Source organism: Pteropus medius, unplaced genomic scaffold, assembly GCF_902729225.1.
Source record: "Pteropus medius unplaced genomic scaffold, Ma_sr-lr_union100, whole genome shotgun sequence".
Taxonomy (NCBI): Eukaryota; Metazoa; Chordata; class Mammalia; order Chiroptera; family Pteropodidae; genus Pteropus; species Pteropus medius.
Genome location: NW_024342471.1, coordinates 26,595,641 through 26,611,464, shown reverse-complemented (window position 1 = coordinate 26,611,464; position 15,824 = coordinate 26,595,641). Strand labels below are relative to the sequence as shown.

The window sequence follows — 15,824 nt, the reverse complement described above, 5'->3', positions numbered from 1 at the left end:
AGTGCCACCACGACATCATGGTACAAGGGGCTGGCCTGCTCAAAAGAAGGACGAGCAAGAGATACAACTAATCTGCCCCCTAACCGTGCTGAAAAAACTAACGAGCCCCAAAGATAGACATATCCGAGAGCACTTGTGGGGCAACAGAACAGAACACCTGGCTATTCTCGTGGCTTGAGACTTTGTACTTCTCAAGAAGGATTCTAGATACTGTGTCCGGTGCCACAGTGGCAAATGTGTAATTGTTCTATGACGAATTAGAATTTTCTTTATTTGGTACCTTGAGGCCGACGTGTTTGCAGCTGGGGGGTCCCGTGGAGGCAGTATGGGCAGGGATCCACGACGGGACGCTCATCCAGTGACACCTGCCAGGTGACTTGGGCAAGTCCCCTCAAGTTGCTGGCCCTTTGTTTCCTTTGTAAAACCAGGTTCGGACTGAACGATCTCCAAAATGTTTCTCTTGCCTCTAAATCCTGCTTTGATGATGACGAAAAGCGCGAATTCAGGAAAAAGGAACTGACGCATCTCAGTGGCAAGTGTGCGTTTCTGACGCCGGAAGTTTGAAGACCTGCTTTATTTCCCCCGGTGTCTAAGTGACAGTGTGTTCAGGAGCGACCTTCGCGCGGTGCTCACTGGCTCTAACTCACAGGGATGTTTTCCCTTGTGCTGCACTTGTGCAGAATTGAGCAGAACATGCTGGTCACAGCCTGTCAGCCCAGGACAGAAGGGGCTCTCGCCTCCCTCATTTGAGACCCTATACTTCTGTTAAGCCAGTCTCTGGTGATGTTCGATTTCCCTATCGCTCCGCAGAGCTCAGCTTCAACGGAGATCTTGGGTGTGTTTTATCCCAAGAGCTGCCAAACCACCAAGGCATAGTCAGGGTGGCACAGCCTTCCGGACTGAGGTGGGGCTGAGTATCGTGGGCCGGCCACCACAGCCAGTGTCCAGCAGCCTGGGACTCTGATTCCTACCCTTGATGGTTACTTTTATGTGTCACCTTGTCTGAGCCACGGGGGGGCCCGGATATTTGGTGGAACACTGCTCTGGGTGTTTCTGAATGAGATTACTTTTTAGATCAGTAGGCTCTGAGTAAAGCAGACTGCCCCCCCCTAACGGGGTGGGCCTCGTCTAATCAGTTTAAGCCTGAGCAGAACAAGCAGACCGGCCTTTCTGGAGCCAGGGCTGGGGGTGGAGTCCACCAGCAGACAGCCTTGGACTTCGCCTGCACCACCGCCTGTCCTGAGTCCCCATCCTGCTGGCCCACACTGCGAATTTGGACTTGCCAGCCTCCGTGCAAGCCAAGTCCTTCTAATAACCCTCTTTCTCTACATGCACTCAGCCTAGTGCTCTGTTCCTCCTGACTGACATGCCACCTTCTCTCCCCACCCACACCGACAGGCAGATGGCACGGTGGTGCCGCCCGCGAGGTGGGTTGGGCGTGACCTTCATCCTGCTGCTCCGGCCGTTTTATGGGGGGACACAGGCTCCTGCTGTGTCTGGGGTCTGGCCAGGGCGGGCGGCCCTCCTCGGTCAGGGAGAAGGACGAGGTGGGCAGTGGGCCATCCCGACGAGCTCGGTGGCTTTTGGTTGGCCATGCTTGATGACGTTGACCTCTCCCACCAGAAACTCTGTGAAGCCCGAGCACCTCACAGTGATGCCCTTGGCGGGGTGGTGGGGGCTTGGGGTGGGGGTGGGGGACACCCTCTAGTGCTTCCTCAGAGAAGTTTCCACCCACTAGCTCCGCCCTTGGCTGTGCACAGAGGGGCCACCGCCGGGTACGTGGGTGATTGCTGGCTGGACCACGCCTGTGCTGTAGCCCCCGACTCAGGCCTGGGAATTACAGGTGCATCAGGATACTTTCCCTCTCCTTATCAATTTTAGTTTTAGTGCCATAATAAAAATTCTGATAATGCAAACACGGCGATAACTCTGCTCTGTAAAATCACTGTCTCCTCCCGTTACTGCTGTGATCACAGGCTCAACAATGACACTCGCAACACGACACAGGATGATTATTGCATTAAGATGAATAAATGACAAAGGTTTTTATTACGGGAGTGATTTTTCTAGGCATCAAGACGGGTTTTATGCTGTTCCCGAGTAATAAACACATAATTCACCAACATATTAGAGCGGCAACCTCAGCGTCTGAAGCCACAGTCACTGCAAATAAGTCAATTATTAACGAGATGACGTCTGAAAATCAAACTGCAACGCCCCACCTTTCTCCCTGAAGAAGGAAATGAAACATCCGGTCGCTCCCGAGCCAAAGGAGCCGGGGGGGACCGGCCCGAGGAGCCTCCTTGCTTGTGAGCCGTGCCGGGGTGGGGCGTGTGGGTGACCCCACCTTCCCAGCTTCCCTCTCCTTCCTTGTCTCCCACCACGGAGGCTAGAATCACGATCACGCCAACCATTCGCCACGCCAGCCTCCCTCGCGGCTCGGTGTGGCCTGTGACCAGTCGCTGAAGACGAGACACGGGACAAGTCCGCGTGTGCGGGGGGATCGTGGACATTTTAGCCTTCCCGACCACAAGCATGGAAAGACACGGTTGTTGCCTCGTAAGTGGACAAATGGCAGGCGCACTGGCAGCCCTTTCGCAACCACGAGTACACAAAGCCAAGAGCTAAGGTAGTGGCGTCAGGAAACACAGGGTGTCGCTGAGCTAATGAACCATCAGCAACAGCCTCTCCTTCACTTCTCACGGCACGGAACGAAGGCAGAGTGCTCAGGCCGCGGCAGGGTGGGGGCTTGGAAAGCAGCCTCGGGGTGCAGAGAGGAGCGGGGTGTCCTTGTCGCGAGGCAGAGGCTTCTCAAAGGGAAAGTGGGGGGCTGGCTGGCCAAGCACGGGGCCTGTTTCTGAGATGGACGAGGGTCTCCCCTGAATGGAAGGGGGCTTGACGGGCAGGAGCAGGGTACTGAGAAGGCTTCTCTTACCTTGGGTGTGGGGTTTAAGGCAAAGGCCCCGGTGCTGGTGTCCCCCTCCCCCCCACGCCCTGTCGTCTGCCTGGCTGGTCCAGTGCCCAGACCCTGAGTGACCGGCCCCCAGATGAATGTGCATGTCAGGAGGGGCTAAAGCAGCCCCTGCCCCCCACCCGTCGCACGCACAGAGCTGGGGAATGGCCGGTCATCACGCGTGTGCTGCAAGTCGCCTCGGCCCCGCGGGGCTCCGCCCCTTCCTGCGAATCACACCACTCGGAGGCAGAAGGAACAACCCACGGGGGAGTCGGAAGAGCTGCTTCCTTCGGACGGGCGCACGCGAGTGCCCGATCAGGGCAGAACGTGCTGGGGGGTGGGCGTGAGGTGAGCGCGGGCTCCCGCTCGGCCGCCTTCGGAAACGCGCACGCTCAGCCTGAGGGTGTGTTCGGAGGAGGCGTGATCGGCCAGAGGCAGGGGTCCGCAGGATACGACGACGCGACGCAAATGTCCACCTGCTCTGTTCTCCCCCGGGTCCCTGCCTTTCGGAAGGGGACAGTGTCAAGGCCACCGCCGGTCCCTCCTGTGTCTGCGTGTCTCGGTCCCTACCAGGCCTGGCCGAGATGCCCCGAGGGAAGGCCTTCCAGAAACGGTGACGAGGTCCTCGCAGGTCCAGGACCCTGGGCCTCGGGGGGGGGCTGAGGACAGAGAGGGGAGCCCGGGCAGGGTCCTCGGTCTGACGGGCGTCGGGGCTTCTGGGCGCAGCCGTGGGGCTCCTGCCGCAGAGCCAGCCTCAGAAAGTCCCCGCGGGCCCCCCAGCTCCCTCTCCTGCTCTCTGTAAGCACCCCTGCAGGCTGGGGTGGGGCCGGGGGCGCTAGAGAGACCCATCCAATCTGTGTCATGAACTAGGGGGACAGGCCAGCTACTTGGGGGACGAGGACGTGCAGAGACGCCCCGAGAGCCAGTCCGCACCCCCTGGTCCTCGGTCCCGAGGGACAGCACAGGTGTCAGGAACATTCTCGGCAGCTCCCCACACTCGGGATTTGGACCTGGAGGCCTGGGGTCCCTCATCTGACTGAGGCCGGAGCCGGAGCCCGAGGGGCAGGAGGGCAGGGCAGGCCACCTGGAGGACCGCGGCCGGCGCCCGGAGCCTGGTGAGCCGCCGCCTCGCCGTTAACGCTGACGTCACTTACGGAAACAAGTGCAGGTGGCCGAACGGGGTTGGGGACGAGCATTAACGAATCCCGCGAGCCCACACTCGGTGGTGGGGACAGCGGCCGCGGGGGGCAGCCTGTGGCGGGAGCGTCCAGCCAGCTGGCCGGGTGCTGTCCGCTGGGAGAAGCTCTGTCCCGCTGACACGCGGAGGGGACAGTGACTCTCCGTGCAGTTATGCAGACTCTGTCGCACTCGCCCTGGTCCCCGCCCACCTGGGGACACGTTTCAGGCTCCCGCCGATGCTCGCGGTCACGACGCGGGGGGCAGCCGTCCGTCCCGACGGGGCGCTGCTTCTCACGAGCAGTTCCTGCCTCCGCTGGCAGAGACGCGGCCTCCGTTACTACAAAAATTAACGTCTCACGGGATAAAGGGAAATAAATTTGGTGTTTAAGGAAGTGGAAAATAGAACCTCCCACTCTTTTTTCGTCAGAATCTCAGCTGAACTCTGCCGTCAGAATCGCCGCCTTTGCATTTAGAGGATCGAGAGCGATCGGAAGCCGTTTAATCACGCTGGGCGTTTCGGCCTCTGTGAATATTGTTATCGGGGGGAAGAACGAGGCACGGAAATGAGAATATGCTGGGTGGGCTGAGGTGGGAGAGGTGGCTGCGCCCCCTCAAATAAGCTCCCCTGCCCCCCGTTTCCTTCCTCCCAAGGCTGCCGTGGGGACCAGCTGCCAGGCCACGGTCCAGAGCCCCCGACGGCCCTTCTGTGGCCCTTTGCTCTTCGTGGAGCCAGGATGGGGGTCCGTTCGGGGGGCATCGCACAGGGGACCCCTCGGAAAGTCCCCGCTCTTCCTGGAGTGGAGGTGACCCAGTTTCCCGGGTTTTAGGCGACTTTAAGTTGCTCTGAGCCGAGGCCAAGAGAAATTGCTTCCCTAAGACGTCTTTGGCGCCGAGGGCGGGTAGAGGAGGGAGGGCCGGCGAGGTCCAGCGCCCGCCCCGGCGCCCGCTCCCTCCCGCTGTCCGGCTTCCCGTTTCTGGCCGGGTCGTTTGTCCTCGATAATCCAGGATGAACGGTTCCGAGGATTTAGCCTCAGAAAACCTGGGTCTCCTCGGCTTCATTCCAGCCCGGAATTCCCCGGCGGTGGCCTCTGGCCAAGAGCGTAAACGCGAAGCTGTTACGCGGCTGCCCACCGCTTGTTCAAAAAGATGGATTCTAGCCAAGTAAGCTTTCTGTGGTGTGTGGGTCCTGAGGACCAAGGAGTCTAGGTTCAGGGGGTTCATCCCTCGGGGGTCTGAGAGTGAGGCTACTTTCCGGGGGATGAATGTGGTCACGAGCACGGAAGTTGCTGAGATTGGCCCAGCGGCCACGATTGGGGCTGCGCGGTCACAGAGCCTCCGGCTGTGCGAACTGGGGCAAGCGACTCAGCCTCTCTGGGCCTCAGCCTCCCCATCTGCGGTGCCCCCTGTGGGGGCACGGGGGCCAGGTGAGAGGCACAGGTGAGGCCCAGCGCGAGGTGCCCTACAGAAAGGCACTGTCATCACCAAAGGAGTGACAGAGGGTGAGACCGTGTGGCTTTCTGAGGACGCCGGCTTGGGGGCTGGATGAGAATCTCAGCTCATTAGTGGAAGGAGGCCAGGGGCCTCAGGAATGCTGGCGGGGGCCAGGGACGCATTTTAAACACCCCCTCGCTATCTTGTTGACACTGTTGGTGCTCGAGACCGAAGGGTTGGCCAAGGCCGCGAGAGATTCTGTTTGAATCCTGCGTGCATCCGTCAGCTGCTCCGCCTGTGTGTGGAGGCGGCCGCCACGCACCTTGGGGCTCCGGTCTAAGTGTGGCCGCTTGCAGCCTCGAGCCGGGTGCCGGTGGCTCGGGCGGCATCTGACTCACGGGGTCTGAGCACCGGGGCCGCTGGTCTCCAGGTGGCTGTAACTGTTCCTGGTCGGTTTCTGTAAGTGCAGCTGACGTGCAGGAAGAGGCCTCTCTGTGCTCATGTCTGGGGAGCAAGGCGGCTGCTCAGAGAAGAATCACCTCTCTAACCTCCAACACAGCTGGAGAGCGGCCGAGGGGCATCGGTGGCGGGGGTGGCGGGGGGCGTGTGCACGGTGCACTGAAGCAGGGCCGGGGAGCGCCGATGCCCGAGCCTGTGCCCCGCCCTGCCACCCCACTCCCGGGCCAGCTGTCTTCCACGGACACGCGATGAGCACCCGCCGGCTGGCGAGTGGCCGTGTGCAGGGTGGGGCGAGGCTTCGTCAGCTTTCAAGGCCACCTTTGGGATGGTTTGACTTAAAATATGGGCCACGTGTGCTAGAGGAAATTCCCCCGGGCGGTCAGAGACACATCAGAGAGCGAGGCGGGACGCACGCAGCCGGTGGCCGCCCGGGCCTGCTTCACGGGGCGGTGGGCCCTCCCCAGCCGCTGACAGCTCACAGCGGCTCCTGTCCTTGGAAAGCCGCCCTCGGCCAACGGAGTCCTCTCCAGGCAGCCCTGGCCAGTGACAGCTGCGGGGACCGCATGGGGTGGAGATGGGCCTGGCGTCCAGCCGGGGGCGCGGCTTCCCTTAGCTTCTTCCCCTGCCCATCCTGCACCCTTCTCCGCCCCATGACGTGCACCCAGCCCCAGCCTCGATTCTGCTAGCAGGGCACCACGGCGGCGGGGACAGCCCCCCGAGGGCAGGTGAACTGAAGCACCGCCGCCGGGCCCGTGTGGCCGCCGGTGCGGGGACGAAGGTGGCGTGGACGGCAACGCGCCGGGGCTTCCACTGCAAGCCCCCGGTGGGACACGCGGCCGGGCCGCGGGCTGCCGGGGACTGACCCCGCTGGCCCAGCTGGAGCCCAGAAGTCCTGGGACCCCAACAACCGTCTTCCGGTTTGCGTCCCGTTCTCGCCAGTTGGTCCCCGGCTTTGCTCGCCGCTGTCCTGGGAGCGTCCTTCTCATCACGAAGGCACAGAAGCCAAACGCCGGTGTTTCTGGCTTCGGACCCTCGTCACGGGCGAGCCTGACCGCCGCTCCGTTCCGGGTGCGTCTGTGGGAGCCGAGCGCGGGCGTTTAACCCGCAGCCGTGGCGCAGGTGACGCTGAGATGTGACGTTCGGATCCGCGTCTCTGCGAAGCTCGTCCCTGAGCCGGAGTCGCTCGGACTTTTCCTCCGTCCGCTCCCTCGTCCACCTGCACCGCGTCGTCAGCAGAGGTTGTTTTTTCCTCCCCAAGAGTTTGGGGCTGTCTGTGTTTTTTAAAAATGCGATTTCTGCTGAGTTCCTTCAGGACAGCGCTCCCGACGGGCGGCCGCGGCTGCCGCGTTTCGCAGGGCTGAGGTGTGGCCGGCTCATCGGAGCGACGCTTTTCCAGCGCCCGTTACGAATGCAGCGTGATCTGCAGCCGGGGGAATGTCCGTCTCTCCGGCCCCCAGCGAGCTGGCCTAGAAGCCACACCGGCCACATGCGCATGAGGCTCCCCCCTCGGGCAAGCCGGTGGCCGGAGCGGCTCTGCCGAGAGGCTCTGAGGCCCGGAGGACGAGGTGTCCGCGGGCTGGGAGCTCTTGGGGACGGCGGCCCCGCTTCGTTCTGTCCTGGCTTCAGAGCCGGACATGTTCGCGGGCTTTGGGGTCACTTTTGGCTGGTCAGGGGGCCGGGAGGTGCCTGATGGAGACAGAGGAGAGTCGGGGCACAGGAGCCGAGGTGGAGACACACAGACCGCTCTCCGGGGGTGCGGCTCACTTTTTATGATGCCTGATAAAACCCGCACGGAGTGAGCACGGGGTCAAGACCTGGGCCTGTGAAACCGGGCCCGGCACTCGTCGCAGGGTGGGGGGGTTCGGATTTTTGGGGATATTAGAAAATGTTCTTTATTAAATTTGCATTTGGTTACAACCTCAGTTGGTGGGATTGCTGGGCGTCGCTTATGGCTTTCATTTAAAAAACAGGCTTTGAGCGACAGGAACACAGCGCTACGATGTCGATGTCGCGACAGCTCAGAGTTAGCAGGAAGCCCGCTCAGAGACACCTGCCAGTCACGCGACAGCCTCGGGCTGGACTCAGCACTTCCCACTGAAAGCACTAACTCTTTAAAAACAGAAAACTGAAGGGTTTTAGATTGGGTTTTGAGGTTTGCTGGCTTTGTCTAGCGACTCTTTCTTTAATCGAGGTTAATAAACGCAGGGCGTTCAATCACCATCTTAACCGTTTTCCCGTTTTCCCGTGTATGTTCAGCCGCGCTACGCGCATCGACGTGGTTGGGCAGAGTCTCGGTAACCGCCCTCGGGAGAGCGGCTGGGGCGCCCTCGGCCGGGGCAGCAACCACGCGGGCCGGGGCCATAAGGACAGCACCCCCGCGCCTCCCTCCCCCACTGCGGGGTCCGCGGGGGATTCCCATGGCCCGAGTCCTGTGCCCCATCCACACCGACCGCCCTCCCTCTGCCCTGGGGCCGGCCAGCGCTGGGCGTGGCCGGGGGCCGTGGCGTGACCGGCCTTGGCCCCCTCACGCTTCTCCGCCTCCGTGGGGCAGTCTGGGCTCGGCCCAGCCCCCGCCCAGGCCCCCGCACCAGCAGGAAACGCGGGCTCGTGCGGTGGCTCTAAGCAGGGCGGCTGCGGCAGCAGATGCAGCAGCCTCGTAAAACAAAACCCGGTCACCTCCCTGCCCTGATCGGACCGACGCCCCCGTCAGACACGGAGCAATGTCCAGATTCTTCACTGCGGCCTCCCGCCCGCCACGCTCCGGCCCCACTGCCCCTCGTCCCCGACGCCCGTCCCGCTCAGCGCCTGTCGGTCGTAGGTGACGTTTGCCTGCCTCCAAGGGTCTCCTCCGTCCACACAGCTCCCAGCGGCGCAGAACCCCACCTGGGCCAGGGGACGCCTGCCTGCTGCCCCCTCCTCACACTGTAAGGCACCAGTCCCAGCTCTGGCCTCGGCCATCACCTCGAACTGGATCGTGACCCGTCTACACGCGCCTGACTGCCTTCCCGCTTCTGCCCAATGCCGACTGGTCCCGATGTGGACATGTTTGCACCAGCATCGGCCACTGGGCTTGGGCCTTTAACGAGGTGCCTGTCACCTGTTTTCAGGTTCCTGCAAGTCAAGGGTTGGTTTTAGTTCTGTAAATGGCAAAGAGACAGGAAAGTTTGTCTTCCTGGGTGTCGGGGACGACTGGCCACAACACTTAGGACCACGGGTTAGTTTGCTTTCTGAGCAGTGACGATGTCCCGTGCCCGCCGTCGGGCTGGCCGGCCATCGTGGAGTAGGTTCTCACAGCCCGCGGGTCCGAAAATGCTGCTGAGCGGAGACGGACTGGCCGCCTCCCGGCGGAATCTGAGCCTGTCCCTCAGTCCCGAGGTAAAGGTCTCCAGCCCAGGGGGCCGCTCACCCCAGCCACCGTGACTGACGTGCGTCTCCCAGGCCGTGACAGGTCCCCCCTGCTGGGACCTGAGACGCGCGTTTCAGTGGTGGACGGGTACAATCACAATCACACCATTTCCCTGCCAGTTGGGGGGCTCGACCCTCTTTAGGCCTATGGATGAGGATTTTTCATTCAATGGTGATGACGTAAAACGTCGTTTAACATAAATTCGTTTAGTTTAAAGAGCAAGTTGATTTAAATAACAGCACCAGGGGGTCAATGGCACCCGTGGCATCCGACCGGAGGTGGACAGCACGAAGGCCGGACTGTGCGGGACTCGCCCCGGCGGGCTGGCGGCAGGCGGGGACATCCGTGTGGCAATGGCTGACACGCGTGAGGCTCACGGCATCGTGGGGGGGGGTGTGGTAATGGAGAAGCCGCTCCTCGCGGTGGGGCGGGGCAGGGTTGTTCTTCTCTCGCGAAGCACACGAGGGATGCATGGTGCAGCTACTCGCCTTCATGTCCGAGAGTCCAGGAGGGGCCGGGCGGGAGGAAAGCCCAAGAGTGAGGGTCGGTCCTTCATGGCCCGTGGTCTCCAGGCGAGGTCTGTGCACGACGCTTAGCTGCCTTCTTCGGTAGCTGGCGTTGTTACATTGGAAACAAGTCCAAGAAAACAGACTCGTGTGTTAGATTCTAAACCAGAGTTGGATTCTGGAAGTGCCACCCCTTGGTGACTGGTGGAGATAGTTCTTGAACCCAGACTCTGCACAGGTGAGAGCCGCCCCCGGCAGCTCTGTCCCCACCTGGACACCTGCCGCCTGGCCTGGGCACACTTTCCCAGTGACCGCAGCCCACAGCCGATGCGCAGACCACGTGAGCTCTGGGTGACTCTGGCAGGAGCACACGTCCCTGCCCTCGGCAGCCTTCGGCTCGCTCCAGAGTGGCCTGGGCCACGCCGGCTTCCCGGTCACGTCCACACTGCAGGCACGTCCGGGCCAGGATCACATTGTCTGTGGCAGGCTGGCCCGAGGCAGCGCCCAGCCCGGCACCCCGGCCACGCCCGCAAGCTGGCCATTGGGTGGACGTCCTTTGCCACAGTGACGGATGACATTACCGGCTGAGTCTTCTGGCTCTGCCGAGCAGCTCGAGTCGTCCTAAGGGCTGATAAAGCACGACACGCAGACAGGAGTCTCCTCGCCCCCCACCCGCGTTTCCAAACGCCCAGCTCTCCGGCCATCTGCTTGTGCGAGACGTTTTTCCGGCTGGTCTGTCGCGTCATGTCCTTCGAGCCCGAAGGGTCGTAACTCCTCAGCGTGCCTGTGCTCTGGCTTCCGTTCATTTTCCTGAACGCTGTTTGGCCATTACTACGTGGCTATGCACATCGTCACAGCACGCGAGTCCTGCCTGTAGCCGCCTGCCCTCCCAGCTGGCAGCAACTGCCAACTCTCAGACAGGGGACAAGGGACTGCGGGTCCCCCAGTGAGGGCCGAGGGAGCAGGTGGGGAAGGGCGATATCTGGACCCAGGGAACTGAGCTCGAACAGCCTCAGACTCAGACCCTGCAGGACGCCCCGTCACCAGCTGCTGAGAGCAAAGCCCTCAGCGCAGGCCGGGTGAGGTCCCAGCAGAGACAGCGGCTGGGCAGAGTGAGGCGGGGCCCCCTGCGGTTCTGGAAGATGGAGGTGTGGGCCTCCCCCGCTCCCTCCCCCAGCAGCACTGGCTGTCCCCACGCCCTGGAACTCACACGTCAGGGACAAAGGAGGCGTTTGCAAAACCACCCACTCTGGCGGTTCCTTAGCAACAGTTGCTGGAGGGCTTCTCCTTGGTTGAGAAGACCCGCCACCCTAGGGCGCGGTCTGGGCTTCCAGGAGCCCACCCTCGCTGTGCCTGCACCGGGGTCGCCTGGAGGTGACAGCAGCTTGTCCTTGTCCTCAGGGCCAGCAGGCTGCCGGGCTCCTCACAGGGACGGTAGGGACGGATGGCCGTCGCCCTGCCACCCCGCCTTGTGGGTGTGGCTCAGAGACGCTGTGCATGCACACATGTGCCCTGACAGCCTTGCCGGGGCTTCACGGGGGGCCTGTGGTGGGTTGGGGTCCCCCTGCAGCGAGAGCATGTAGACAAAAGGCCAGCGCCCAGGTGCCCTACACACTGCTGGTCACTACGGAGGAGCAGGCTGCAGGGAGGACCAGGGGTCATTGGGAATGTTGGCCACTGCCAGGCTGGTGGGGACAGTGAGCCGCGGGGCACAGAGCAGGGCCCAGCAGAGGGGTCTCTGCAAGCCGCTGTGACAGGGACCACCCGCCCACTCCAGGAGCCGCTATGGGAGATGGCAGTGTGGAACCCAGGACACAGAGTGGGGACACTCTCGCCGAGCTGACAGCCACGTCTGCAGAGACCCCAGCAGCCCGCCTCCTGGGGCCCCAGGCGGAGTGTCCACTTCCCGGCAGTGAGGAAGGGGCCCTGGACGTGTGGCCGACGCCCGCCCCCCAGTCCACCAACCTGCAGACCGGGGGAGGGGCCGGGCACAGGCCTGGGGCACAGGCCCGAGGCCTGGGCCCCCTGCGGTTCTACGGACGACTCCAAACAACCCTCTCAGCTTCTGAAACACGCGCAACCGTACCCCGCCCCCACCGAGTGTAAGAGCGGGGTGTCAGCAACCCCACACTCACTCCGGCCTGACCCGGACCTGCTCCGCAGACACCGCGGCCTGTAGCTGTTTAAATGTAATTTCCTGATAGAAGTAATAAGACAGTTACTTAGTTTATTTAAGCTATTCAAATATTATCTGACTGTTTAGAAACGCTGATGGGGGCTGACTGTAACAATGTAGCGCTGTAACATGAGCCCTCACTAACCACGGCCCTGAGAAGAAGCTGGTGTGTACTTAACACACATTAAAAGCTTTTTAAATTTGGGTTAAGAGGCAAGAGCTTACTGAGCCCTCGGGGGACCTTTGATTTCCCTGAAGTAGCCGTCACCCTTGGCCTCTGGCTCCTATCACAACAGGGTCAGCGGGGCTCACTTCTATTTGCTGCCAGCTTCGCAGAGAAGCGTGGCATCGGTCAGCGACCAGTAGACTGGGCCAGTGCTGGTGGCTCTGACAAGGGAAGGACCACGGTCCCTCCCCTGACCCAGCAGTGAGGGGCGGTCGGACCTGTGTGTCCTGGGGTGGATGGAGTGACAAAGGGCGTGCCCGGCACTGCCCTGAGAACCGGCAGGGAAGCCCCGGCCTGGGCTGGCTCAGGAACAGCTGCTGGGGCCACTTCTAATGGTGATGACATCGGCGTCCCCTCCATACGCGGTGGAGAGGAGGGACTCGTGTGGCTCCTTCACTGACCGGCCTTCTGCCTACCAGGTCGCCAGTGCGGCCGAGCCCCTGCGGCCCCTCCTTTCTCCCATGTAGTCAAGGGGGGCGGTGGTGGCGCCTGCAGCCCTCCCGCTGGGGACACTGCATCAGGCTGCTGAGCCGGGCACCGTGTGGCTTCCCGCAGCAAGCCGGAACGGGAGCACGGCTTGTCACCGTCGGGGAAGTGGTGTGAAACTCAGCGTCTCTGCGAAGCGGAAGATCTTCCGCGCTGCCTGAGCCCCTCGACGCCTTCTGCGTGGCGGGTCCGCGTTTCCTGCTCCGTCACGCACTGTCTTCGGCCTTCGCCAGCGGGATGAGCTGCAGGCTGAGGCCACCTGAGCAGCCAAACACCCAGCCCGGGACTAAAACAGCATCCTCGAGGCTGGCCCCGCTGGGCGTGTGCCTGCAGGAGTGCCGGGGGCCCAGCCACCCTCCCTCTGCAGGTCTGCGGGGCCAGGGAGGTGGCGCGAGGGACCCTGTCTATTTCTGCAGAAGCTCCCCTCTGTGGAGGGTCCAGGGGGCTGCAGGAGATGGAGCTGAGGGGACAACCCAAGCTGCGGGTCCTCCTGTGCAGTGCCCGCCAGCTCTGGGCTGCACAGATGGGGGCCACGCTCGGCAGGGCTGGAGGTGTCCCATCCTGGGGGCAGTCACCGTTCATACCAGCCAGGTCCTCAGCCTGCTGGAGGGGCCCAGACGTGAGGTCACATCGGGCTCATGGCTGCTGGGGTGCCAGGATGCGTCCAGGACCTGGCTTCGTCATGCCTTTGCAGCTGGGAAAATCAAACTGATGAAACAGGCTGCCGGCAGGGGCTCCGAGCTCCAGGGCCGAGTGGACTGAGCTGTGACGTGACAAGGAAATCCATCACCCAGTGGGTGTCCCGGGTGGCCACAGCTGCCCGCTCGGCGCCTCGGGGCCTCCTGGACCTGGGGGTGGGGGCTTGGGGCAGCTAGTGAAGCCAGACCCCGAGGGGACAGTGGTCCGCGTCTGTCTACATTCTGGTTCCTCTGGGCTGGGCCAGGCTGACCGCACAGAACCAGCTGGACGTTGTCATGGCAGCAGAGACCTCTGCGACCGATGCCTCCCCCAGCCCAGCTGGACACCAGGGCCCGGGAACCTGTATTTCAATGCGTTCCCTGGCTTAGACTGTAGCCACCGGCCTCAAGCGTCCACCTCCCACTCCCCGAACGCGTCCTCGGCCCTGCCGACCCATTCTTCCAGAGTCCGGGGCTCCCCCACCGCTCAGCGCCTCCCCCGCCGCCTCTCCCGTCCGGCCCGGCCCGACCCACGCCCCTGCTGTGCGGGGCGGCGCCCTCCTGCCGCTCCAGCCCTTGCACCTCCACGGCCTGCGTGGATGCGGACGGCATTGCGCGGACGGCACGCGCTGGACGCTTCCTTCAAGGCGTCTCGTCACGCGTGGGGACCCCGGCCCTCCCACCCGGCCTGGAGGCCCCGTGTGACCTGGGTCCTGCCCTCCGACCGGCTCGGCTCTCCCACCGCCCCTCCCTGCCGGTCTTGTTCTGGACGCACACTTTTCCGTGCCTCGGGCGTGCACGCTCCCTCCCGTGCCAACCCTGCCCGGTTGCACAATCGGCTCCCGGCCTTGCAAGAGCTCGGCAGCGGCCCTGGGAGACGCTTTCGCCCGCTTTCCCGTCTTTAGACGCTTTCCCCGTCTAACGCGCCCGCTCCCCGCGGCCCGCCTGCCCGCCCCTGCCCGTCACCCGCTCGCTGACTTTCTCTGTGGTTCTTCCTACAGCCCGAGAGGCTTCCTCTTCTCCCGTCTGCCTCTGTGCCCCGGGAGAGCTCTCAAGGACAGATGGGATCACGGCCGTGTGGCCACTGCTGCCCCTCAACGCTGGCCGCAGAATCGACGCTTAATAAGTCCCCTTCAGTGACCAGGCCAGTGTCTCCTTCTCACGTGAGATGGGCTTTCCTCTGTAAAACTACGATTTCCTCGAAGGAGAAATCTAGGGGGACAAACACATTTCTTTTTTGTTATTAGCCTACATTTTTGTTACTGTTGATGATTTAGGAAAACAATCAAGAAGTGTCCTCTGGTCCTAGAATCCTCCTTGGGGTCAAGGAAGACTGTCAAGTCACACAGCTTTATAGTGCTCGCGGGTCCGCCAAATGCAAGTGCTTTCCCCAGCCCCCGGAAGAGCTGTCCGCTAGTGTCAAAAACTGATTACCTTGATCCTCTGCTGGGAGGTTTCCAATAAAGCAAGGATTTTAAGGATGCTAACTGATAGGCAGGGTTTTTTGCCTGTTGGAATTGTCCTTTACCTCAAAGGCCTTACGCGTCGGAAAAAGTAGCAGAAGTGTTTTGCTGGGGTGGTTCTCACTTAGGGTTCCGCTGTTGCCAGGAGCAGCGAGGGCGCCCGGAGGGTGCGGGCACTCGAACGGCCGGGCAGAGGGAGGGACAGGTGGGTGAGCGGATGAACAGGTGGATGGATGGATGAGTGGAACAGATGGACAGGTAAATGCAGGCGTGAATAGATGATGGATGGATGATGGATGGATGGATGGATGTGTTAGTGGATGGATGGATGAATAAATGAACAGATGGACAGGTGGAAGAAGGCATGAGGATGATGGATGGATGAGTGGAGGGTAGATGGACAGACTGATGAATGCATGGATGGACGGGTGAGTGAGTGGGTGGATAGATGGATAGATAATTGGAGGAGGGAAGATGGGAGGACGAGCAGCTGGAAGGATGAATAAATGGGTGGGTGGACAGAGGGACAGGAGAATGGACATTGGTCTAACATACTATGGATGTACAATCCATCCCCTGCCATCCTTTACCAACCCGTTTTAGACTGAACGCTGTGAATTCATGTTGACCCTGTCCAAATCCACGTGTGAAATTTGCAGACTAGGTTATCCTTGGATTCTTATTATTTTTATTTATGTATTATTATTATTTGTGCCTACAGCACCTGGTGTTCCTAAGTGGTCTCCCATCCAAGTACTAACCAGGCCTGACCCTGCTTAGCTTCTGAGATCGGAAGTCGGGCTCGTTCAGGGTGGCGTGGCCGTAGACCGTGGACCATGGCTCCACTGGGGCGCTAACCCAG

At 61.8% G+C, this 15,824-nt stretch overlaps 1 protein-coding gene and 1 pseudogene across 1 annotated transcript in view; both read right to left on the bottom strand.

The window, feature by feature from the left end:
* CDH4 (cadherin 4) overlaps positions 1-15,824 on the bottom strand; it is a 96,613-nt gene that overhangs the window by 61,825 nt on the left and 18,964 nt on the right. The gene's annotated exons all lie outside the window — the stretch shown is intronic.
* LOC120604194 (uncharacterized) lies at positions 15,675-15,790 on the bottom strand (annotated as a pseudogene).